The sequence below is a fragment of the Balaenoptera ricei genome, chromosome 3 (genome assembly GCF_028023285.1).
Source record: "Balaenoptera ricei isolate mBalRic1 chromosome 3, mBalRic1.hap2, whole genome shotgun sequence".
In the NCBI taxonomy this organism is placed as follows: Eukaryota; Metazoa; Chordata; class Mammalia; order Artiodactyla; family Balaenopteridae; genus Balaenoptera; species Balaenoptera ricei.
In genome coordinates, this window is record NC_082641.1 from 134,261,972 (window position 1) to 134,272,944 (window position 10,973).

A 10,973-nucleotide genomic window follows, 5' to 3' on the forward strand; every position below is an offset into this window, starting at 1 on the left:
TGGCTGATGAGCATTTGGATTATTTCTAGGTTTTGGCTGCTATGAATATGATGCCCATTCATGTATAAATATTTGTGGTGACATAGGTTTGCATCTCACTTGGGTAGGCACCTAGGAGCAGACTTACTAGGTTATGTGGTAAGTTTATGTATAACATTTTACAAAACTGCCAAACTGCTTTGCAAAATGTATCATCTTACATTTCCACCTACAACATATGAGGGTCCCAGTTTCTCCACCTCTTCTCCAATATTTGGTGTCAAAAGCCTTTTAAATTTTATCCATCCTATATAGTATATATAGAATATATTATAGTAGTAGCATATAATATTAAGTAATTCTGTTTTAAAACTACATTTCCACAGTGAATAATAATGTTGAGCATCTCTTCATGTGCTTAATTCCTATTCATATATCTTTATTGCCTAGTTCTGTTAAAGTTTCTTTTGCCTATTATTTAGATTGTGTTGTTGATTTTCTTATTTTTGATTTTTAAGGATTCTTAATATATTCTGGATATAAGTTCTTTATTAGATGTATGTTTTGCAAATATTTTCTTCCAGTCTGTGGCTTGTCTTTTTGTTCTGTTTTTTTTTTCATTCTTAGTAGTGTCTTCTGAAGAGCAACATTTTTACCTTTGATGAAGTCTAATTTGTCAATATGCCATTGATTATATTTAAGAAATCATTGCCTAACCTAAGATTAAAGATTTTTCTCTCGTGATTTTCTCTAGAAGAGTTTAGTTTTAGTTCTTACATTTAGCACTATGATCCATTTCAAGTTAATTTTTATGCAAAGAAAGAACTAGTTCCTTACCTAACACCTTACAGTTGTTTCAGTACCATTTGTTGAAAAAACTATCCTTTCCCCATTGAATTACTTTAATACTTCTGTTGAAAATTAATTGACAATATATGCATGGCTTTATTTCTGAACTCTGTTCAGTTCCTCTGATCTATGTCTGTCTTTATGCTGATACCACATTGTCTTGATTACTACATCTTTATGGTAAATTTGGGGATTATGTCATATAAGTTCTCAAACTTAGCTCTTTTTCAAAATCATATTGGCTAGTCTTGATCCTTTAGATTTTCATATAAATTTTAGTATCAGCTTATCAATTTTCACCAAAAACAAGCCTGCTGATTTAGGTAGCCTGCACTGGATCTATATATCAATTTTGGAAAAATGGACTTCTAAGCAATATTGAGTCTTCAGTTTGCAGGCATGGGATATATGTCCATTTATTTCAGTCTTTAATTTTTCTTGACAATGTATAATATTCAGTGTACAGTTCTGCACTTCTTTTGTTAACTTCATTCTAAATACTTTAATTTTTGATGCTGTTATGAATGTGTTTTCTTAATTTCATTTCTAGTTGGTTATGTATTGATTTTGTATTCATTGCCTTACTGCACTGGCTAGAAGCTCCAGTCTAGTGTGGAATACAAGTGGTGAGAGTGGACATCTTTGCTTTGTACCTAGTGTCAGGGGAAGAGCAATGTCTTTTATCTTTAAGTGTGATGTTAGTTGTAGGTTTTATGTAGCTGCCTTTTATCAAATTAAAGATGTTTCTTTCTCTTCCTTCCTAGTTTGTTGAGAGCTTTATCATGAATGTTTGTTGCATTTTATCAAATGCTTTTTCTTTTTTTAAATTCACATCTAAATTTTTTCATTTTAAATTTACACAGTTGCAAATGATTAGATTTCTGATGTATTGTAAATATTGATATTTTATCAAAAGCTTTTTCTACATATTTTGAGATTGTCATATTCCCCTTTAGTCTAGGGGTCAGCAACATTTTCCAGAAAGGGCCATATAGTGAATATTTTTGGTTTTGTGAGCTATATGATCTTTGTTGCAACCGATCAACTCTGTTATTGTAGAATGGAAGCAATTATAGAACACATGTAAATGAGTGGGCATGATTGTTTTCCAATCAAACTTTATTTAAAAAAACAAAAGTCATGCCAGATTTGGTCTCTGAGCTGTGGTTTGCTGACCCTGCTTTAGTCTTACTACTACGTGTATTACATTAATTGATAGTCAGATGTTAAACTAGCCTGCCTTAGTGGATACACCTACTTGGTCATAATGTATAATCTTTTTTATACAGTTACTATTCTTTTAAGAATTTTAGCATTTATATTCATGATGGATATTGGTCTGTAGTTTTCTTGTGATATCTTTGAAACTTTGGTATCAGGGTAAAATGAGCTGGAAAGTGTTCCATTTGCTTCTAATTTTGAAAGGGTTTGTGTTGTATTGGTATTATCAATTCCTTAAATGTTGATAGAGTTCACCAGTAAAGCCATCTGGGCCTGGACTTTCCTATGTAGGAAGATTTTTTAGTAAGTCAAATAATTTAATGTCTTTATTTGATATAGGTCTATTCAGATTTTATATTTCTTCTCGAGTCAATTTGATAATTTCTGTCTATGAATTTGCCCATTTCAGCTAAGTTGTCAAATTGCTGGCATAAGGTTGTTCATAATATTTCTTCATAATCTTTTAAATTTTTGTAGAGTTCAGGATGTTTCCTTTTCATTCCTAATTTTGGTAATCTGTATCTTTTCTCTTTTTTCTTGGTCATTTTACTAAAGTTTTGTCAATTCCATAGTCTTTTCAAAGAACCAACCATCAGTTTCACTGATTTTCTCTATTGTTCTGCTGGTTTTTTTCTTTTAATTTCTGCTGTGGGCTCTATTATTTTGTTCATTCTACTTACTTGGGGTTTGATTTGCTCTTCTTTTTCTAATTTCTTAAGATGAAAGCTTAGTTAGTTGATTTTTTAAGTTATTGATTTTAAATCATTTCTTTTCTAATAGAAGCATTTAAAGCTATAAGTTTCTCTCTATGCACTGCTTTACCTGCTTTCCATTACTTTTGCTATGGCATGATTTTGTGTTCATTCGGTAGAAGATATTTTCTAATATCTCTGGTGATTTCTTCTTTGACCTATGATTTATTTAGAAGCGTACTGTTTAATTTCCAACTCTATGGAGATGTTCCAGATTTCCTTCTGCTCTTTATTTCTAATTTAATTCTACTGTGGTCAAAGAACGTTCTTTGTATGATTTCAGTCCTTATAAATGTACTGTGACTTGTTCTACCACCTTGCATATGGTCTATTCTATAGAATGTTTCATGTGTACTTGAGAAGAATGTGTATTCTACTGTTGTTGGGTAGAGCATTATAGCTGTTTAATAATATTCAATTATTCAGTATCCTTTCTGATTTGCTTCTTGTCATACCTATTACTATTATCAATTATTGAGAGAGAAATATTGAAATATCAACTATAATTACTGAATGGTCTATTTCTCCTTTGATTTTGTCAAATTTTGCTTCACATGTTTTGGGGCTCTCTTGTTAGGTGCAAGTATATTTGTAATTGTTGTAACTTTTTGATGAATTGATCTTTTTGTCATTATGAAATATCCTTCTCTGTCTCTAGTGATATTTTTGTTATTAAAATCTATTTTAATATAGCCTCTCCAGTTTTCTTATGGTTACTGTTTGCTTGGTATACCTTTTCCCATCCTATTATATTTGATGTGTTGTATTTTAAACATAAAGTATTTCTCCTGTAAACAGAATATGCTTTTTAATCCCATCTGATTGTTCTGCCTATTAATTGGAGTTTTTAGTCCAGTACAATTTAATGTAATTATTGATATGCTTAGAATTCTGTCTGTTGTTCTGGAATTTGTTGTCTCTGTGCTTTTTGTTCTTTGGTTTCTCCTATACTGCTTTCCTTTGGTTATACAGATATTTTTAGCTTACCATTTTAATTCCTCTGTTGATTTTTTTAGATGAGTTTATGAGGTTTAGTGTGTGTGTATGAGAGTATATGTGTGCACACACACGTGCATGCTCTTTGGATTACAATATTCATCTTTAACCTATCACAGTCTTCTACAGTCTTCCTGTACTGACTTGATTCTGATAAAATATTGCAACATTTCACCAGTAGAACTCCATTTCCTCCTCCTTCCTTTATGCTATTATTATAATATATATTATGGCTATATATATTATAAACCAAATAATAAAGTAATATATTTATTGCCTTGAACAAACTTGTGGTTTTCAAAGAAAATAAGAGAAAAATTATGTAGTCTTTTATATTTACCCACTCATTTACTATTTCCCATGTTCTTCTTTCCTTCCCACAGATCCAAGTTATTGTCAAGCATCATTTCCTTTAGTATTTTTTGGAAGGCAGGTCTGCTAGCAACAATTTATCTCATTTTTGTTTATCCACAAATATTTTTATTTCACCTTCATCTTTGAAGGCTAGTTTAATTGGATGTAGAATTCATGGTTGACTTGTTTTTCTTTCAACACCTTGAATATGTCATTCCACTACGCTCTTGTTTCTGAGAAGTCAGCCAGTAATTATACTTCTGTTTTTTCCATACATAGTGAGTCATTTTTCTTTTGCAGCTTTCACAGTTTTCTCTGTTTTTGGTTTTCAGGAGTCTGACTGTAATAAGCGTAGGTGTGGTTCTCTTTATTTTTATCCTACTTGGGATTTGTTGAGATTTGGATTGTATGTTTTGTTTTCTCTTAAATCATATTTGGAAAAGTTTTAACCAGTATTTCTTCATGTATTTTTTTCCTACCCATTCGCTTTCTCTTCTCCTTTGGGGACTCCCATTAACACATGTCGGGACCCTTACCATTATCCTGTAAGTCTCTGATGCTCTGTTCATTTTTCTTCAGTCCTTTATACCTGTATTCTTTGGATTGGATCATTTCTATTGATCCAATCTAATCTTCAGGCTTGCTGATTCTTTCTTCAGCCATCTCAATTCTACTTTTGAGGTGTCCAGTGAAATTTTCATTTTAATTTTAGTACTTTTTAACTCTAGAATTTCAAATTTTAATAACTTCTAGTTATTAAGATTTCCTATTTGTTTATTATCATACTTTTCTATAATTCTTTGAACATATTCTTAATAGCTTCTTTGAAGTTTTTACCTGCTAAATTCAATATCTGAACCCCACTCACACACAGTAAGTTTCTATTCACAGAAAGCTATCTTTTGATTTGCTAATGGGTCTGATAGACTCTTGCTCTCTTCTCTTATCTCTCATGGAAGGGCATCAATAATAATTGTCAAATAACATAAAATACCAATTTTAGTAGTTGGTTCCTTGACAGTTTATATAAGGCATAGCAGGAAGTGTTATTTACTTAATGATGGAAATCTATCTGCCATCAGATTCCTTGTAGTGTTCAGAACTTCACAATGCGACCTTATTTGGAAATAGGGTCTTTGGAGATGTGATTACTTAACAAGTGAGATGAAATCACACTGGATTTGGGTGAACCTTAAATCCAATGACTAGTGTCATAAGAAGAGGAGAGGACACAGAGAAGATGATATAAAGATGGAGGCAGAGATTGGAAGGATGCATTTACAAGCCAAGAAATGCCAAGGACTGCTGGGAGCCGCCAGTAGCTAGGAAGAGGCATTGAACAGATTTTCCCTCAGAGCTTCCAGAAGGAATCAGTCTTGATTTGAAAGTGCTAGTCTCCAGAACTGTGAGAGAATAAACGTCTGTTGTTTTAAGCCACCTACTTTGTGATACTTTGTTATAACAGCCCTTGGAAACTAATATATTCTGTTTTCTTTTCTTAATAGATAATGTGTTACAGAAAGTTCTGGGATTGGTTCTTTTCCATTGACTAAGGAAGGCCTAGAGGAGAATTTCCATTCGCTGACTGACTGATTTATTCATTCAGTAAATATTTACTGAACCCCTATAATGTGACAAGCTCTGTGCTAGGCACTAGGAATATAACAGGGAATAAGACAAATGATTCCTCTTCCCTTACACAACTTACTTTTTAAAAGAAATTTTAAATTCATACCAAAACTGTTCAGGGTCACAACAGTGTCCTCAAAGAAGGTTACTTAAAATGAATCCAGTAAAACAATGTTGTGGACAGAATGTTTGATGCCCCCCAAAATTTCTGTGCTGAAGCCCTACACCCCCACCCACAGTGTGCCTGTATTTAGAGATGGGATCTCTAAGGAAGTAATTAAGGTTAAATGAGGTCATAATGGTGAGGTCCTGAACTGACAGGATTAGTATCTTTATGAGAAGAGACACCTGAGAACTCTCTCCATTCCTGTAATCACCTCAAGAACACACTGAGGAAAGTCCGTATGTGGACATAGTGAGAAGATGACCATCTACAAGCCAGGAAGAGAGCTCTTACCAGGAACCAGCTCTACTGGACCTTGATCTGGCACTTTCAGCCTCCATAATTGTGAGAAAATAAATGTCTGTTGTTTAAGCAAGGCAGTTTGTGGTATTTTGTTAGGGCAGCCCAAGCAGATTAATACAAACAGGAACCAAATATCCATGGTAATTAGTGGAAAAGGGGTATTTTTATCTTTAAAAAATTATGAGTTTAATTGAACTTACATTTTAGAAATTTCATATTATAGGTGCCACGGTAATTCTTAGAACAAACACAGAATGAACCAAGTGCTAATTGTTTATGGGGGAAGATAGACTTTGGTGGGGAGGCTTTCAGTGCAGAGAATTGAGTTAATTGTTTTCCATAGATGAGCAGATTATTATTTTTGGTTTGTGCAAGTCTCTGTATTAGTTTCCTATTGCTCTTGTAGCAAATCACCACAAATGTAGTGGCTTAAAACAACACATACATAGTTCTTTAGGTAAGAATTTCAAAATGGGTCACATGGGACTAAAACCAAGATGTCACGAAGGCTGCATTCCTTCTGGAGGCTCTAGGAAAGAATCCATTCCTTAACTTTTCCTCTTTCTAAAGGCTGCCCACATTTCTTGGCTCATGAACCTCTTCTATCTTCAAAGTTGGATCCCTCCGACCCCTGCTTCCATCATTACCTCATCTTCTCTGGCTCATTTATCTCCCTTTCCATCTTTTACATAACGTTGTGATTACATTGGACCCACCCAGATAATGTAGAATAGTCTCACTGTTTTAAAATCCCTAATCACATTTGCAGAATCTCTTTTGTCATATAAGGTAAAACGTTCACTCATTCCTAGGATTAGGACACGGACATCTTTGGAGGTGCTATTATTCCACCTACTGCAGTCCTCATTCCTGTTTTATTTTATGTTATGTCATGTCATATCATGTCATTTTATTTTTTTAATGACACTTCTCCTTCATTCACCATTTCCATTACCATTCCAGTTCTACTCTCCCTCACCTCCATCCCCCAGGCACCCACTTTATTATTTTGTTTTAATAAATTTATTTATTTATTTATTTATTTTGGGCTGTGTTGGGTCTTTGTTGCTGCGCGTGGACTTTCTCTAGTTGCGGGGAGCAGGGGCTACTCTTCGTTGCAGTGTGCGGGCTTCTCATTACCGTGGCATCTCTTGTTGCAGAGCACGGGCTGTAGGTGCACAGGCTTCAGTAGTTGTGGCACACAGGCTCAGTAGTTGTAGCTCAGGGGCTCTAGAGCACAGGCTTAGTAGTTGTGACGCACGGGCTTAGTTGCTCCGCGGCATGTGGGGTCTTCCCGGACCAGTGCTCGAACCTGTGTCCCCTGCATTGGCAGATGGATTCTTAACCACTGCATCACCAGGGAAGCCCCCATCCCCTTTAAAATACTTAATGGAACCTCGGTTATATATGTATCATTTAGTGATATACAATGTTTTGTGTATACATGTATTTGTTTTTTAATTTACACATGTCATCCTAGATATAGACTCAGTTTGTTTCTTAGTTTTTTCACTTAGCATACTTCTTGGAAATTTTTTTGCTTATCTGTATTTTCTACAGTGGATATGTTCACTGATTTTTTAAAAACTTTTATTTATTTGTTTTTATTTTTGGCTGTGTTGGGTCTTCGTTGTTGCGTGTAGGCTTCTCATTGTGGCTTCTCTTGTTGCGGAGCATGGGCTCTAGGCATGTGGGCTCAGTAGTTGTGGCTCGTGGGCTCTAGAGCGCAGACTCAGTAGTTGTGGCCCATGGGTTTAGTTGCTCCACAGCATGTGGGATCTTCCCGGACGAGGGCTCTAACCCATGTCCCCTGCATTGGCAGACAGATTCTTAACCACTGCACCACCAGGGAAGCCCTGATTTTTTTTTTTTTAGTATTTTTTTTAAGTGTGTAATTTAGTGGGTTTTAGTATGTTCACAACATTGTGCAACAATCACCATTATCTGATTCCAGAATAGTTTCATCATCTCAAAAGTAAACCTCAAACCCATTAGTAGTTACTCCCCATTCCCCTTTTCCCAGGCCCTGGAAACCACTGATCTACTTTCTGCACTTATGAAGCACAATTTTAAACAGATTACCCTTGTCATATAGGTATATCTGGTTCTGAGCTTCTGAATTATGCATTCTGTGCACCACTTTTTACTTCTCCATTCCTCTAATGATGGACTCTTGGGTGCCTCTAGTGAGCTCCTACCACAAGCAGTGTTGCTGTGGACAAGACCTCATAAACCTATACAGCAGTTGCTCTGCAGACATACCCAGAAGGTATGCACATACAACTCTTCACTAACAGATTGCTTTCCTAGGTGGCTATTCCACTTCAAACTCCTAACAGCAGTACATAAGGATTTCCTTTTTCCAACTTCCTTACCAACACTTGGTTTTGTTCAATAAATTTTGCCCATCTTATCAGTGTATAGAAGCATCCAATTGTTTTAATTTGCACTTCTCTGATCTTTAGATAGGTTGAGCATCTCTTCATAAACTTATTAGTCTTTCACCTTTCCCCATGAATAATGTGTACATTAAAACCCTTTGCCACTTTATTATTGTGTTTTCCACTTTTTCCTTGTGGATATGCATGAGTCCCTTGTTTATTACAGATATTCAAACATTGCAAATATCTTCTTATCTGTGACTCGTCTGTTCATTTGTCTCTGACATCCTCTGTTGAACAGAAATCCTTAATTTAATGGCGGTTGCATCCATCATTTTTTCACTTTATATTTTAGGCTTTTAGGGTCTTGTTTAAGAAATATTTTCCATCCCAAATTTCTCAAAGAAATTCTATTATATTTTCTTCCATTACTTCTATAATTTTACCTTTATAGTTAGGCCTTTAATCTATATGGAACTTTTATGTGATATAAAATAGGGATCCAAGTTAATTTCATATAGTAATCTAGTTATACTAACACCATCTAATGATTCATGTTTTCTCTGCTACTTTACCCTGCTTCTATGTATCAAGTAGCCCTATGAAGAGATCACATGGAGAGGGCTAAAGCTTCTTGCCAACAGTCATGTAAGTGAATCATATTTGAAGTAGATCCTCTAGCCCCATTCAAGCCTTCAGATGACTATACACCCAGCTGACATCTTAATTACAACCTCATGAAAGAAAGACCATGAGCTGAAAGCACCCAGCTAAGCTACTGAATTCCTGACTTACAGAAACTATGTGAGATAATAAATGTTTATTATTGTTTTAAACCACTAAGTTTTGGGGATAATTTGTAACACAGCAGAGGATAACTAATATAGTTTTAATACTGAATAAAGAGTAAGTAGAGCTCTTTGGTCTTTATTATATGGTGCCCTTCAGTTTCTATTTCGTTCCTATCAGAGGAATAAAAGTAAGTGATAGCTTTTCAATTTTGGTGTTCCCTAAAATAAGAGTGTAAGATAGTTAATAAATGGGAAAGATGGGAAAAGAGAGAAAAGAAGCTGAGAAAGGAACAAATATTTAAGGCCCCTTACAGTGTGCCTATTATGTCCTTTATTACCTTATTTTGATCAAAAGAGCATTTGGTCAGCTGGCAAAAATGTGGTTATCACATTTATTTTATCTTGGACCTCCTACTACATATAATCACCGTTGGCCAACGTGAGGATGCCAAAGCACTGTTGGCTTTGACTTGGCTGGAGGCATAGGTCGTAGAAAGGAATGAGGCAGATTTGAAAAATACTGTGAAGGAAATGCAAGTGTTGAATGGAGTTTGCAGTAAATACTCTTTAAGGTCCATCATCCCTAGTGTTCTGAGATATTTGTCCTTTGCCTGGTAAACTCCTATCTACCCTTCAAGACTCAGCTTAAATGTACCAGTCCTTAAAAAGTCATTAGTTCTACATACCTCAACATAATAAAGGCCATATATGACAAACCCACAGCTAACATCATAGTCAACAGTGAAAAGCTGAAAGCATTTCCTCTAAGATGAGGAACAAGACAAGGATGCCCACTCTTGCCACTTTAATTCAATATAGTTTTGGAAGTTCTAGCCACAGCAATCAGAGAAGAAAAATAAAAGAAGTCCAAATTGGAAAGAAAGAAGTAAACTGTTTGCAGATAACATGATACTATACGTAGAAAATCCTAAGTATGCCACCAGAAAACTACTAGAGCTCATCAATGAATCTGGTAAAGTTGCAGGATATAAAGTTAATATACAGAAATCTGTTGCATTTCTATACACTAACAATGAACTATCAGGAAGAGAAACTAAGGAAACAATACCATTTACCATTGCGTCAAAAAGAATAAAATACCTAGGAATAAACCTACCTAAGGAGATAAAAAGACCTCTATTCAGAAAACTATAAGACACCGATGAAACAAATTGAAGATGACACAAACAGATGGAAAGATATCTCATGTTCTTGGATTGGGAGAATTAATATTATTAAAATGACCATAGTACCCAAAGCAATCTACACATTCAATGCAATCCCTATCAAAATACCAATGGCATTTTTCACAGAACTAGAACAAATAATTTTAAAATTTATATGGAAACATAAAAGACCCTGAATATCCAAAACAATTTTGAGAAAGAGGAACAGAGATGGAGGAATCACACTCCCTGACTTCAGACTATACTACAAAGCTACAGTCATCAAAACAGTATGGTACTGGCATGAAAACAGACATATGGATCAGTGGAACAGAATACAGCACCCAGAAATAAACCCATGCACCTGTGGCCAATCAATCTGCAATAGA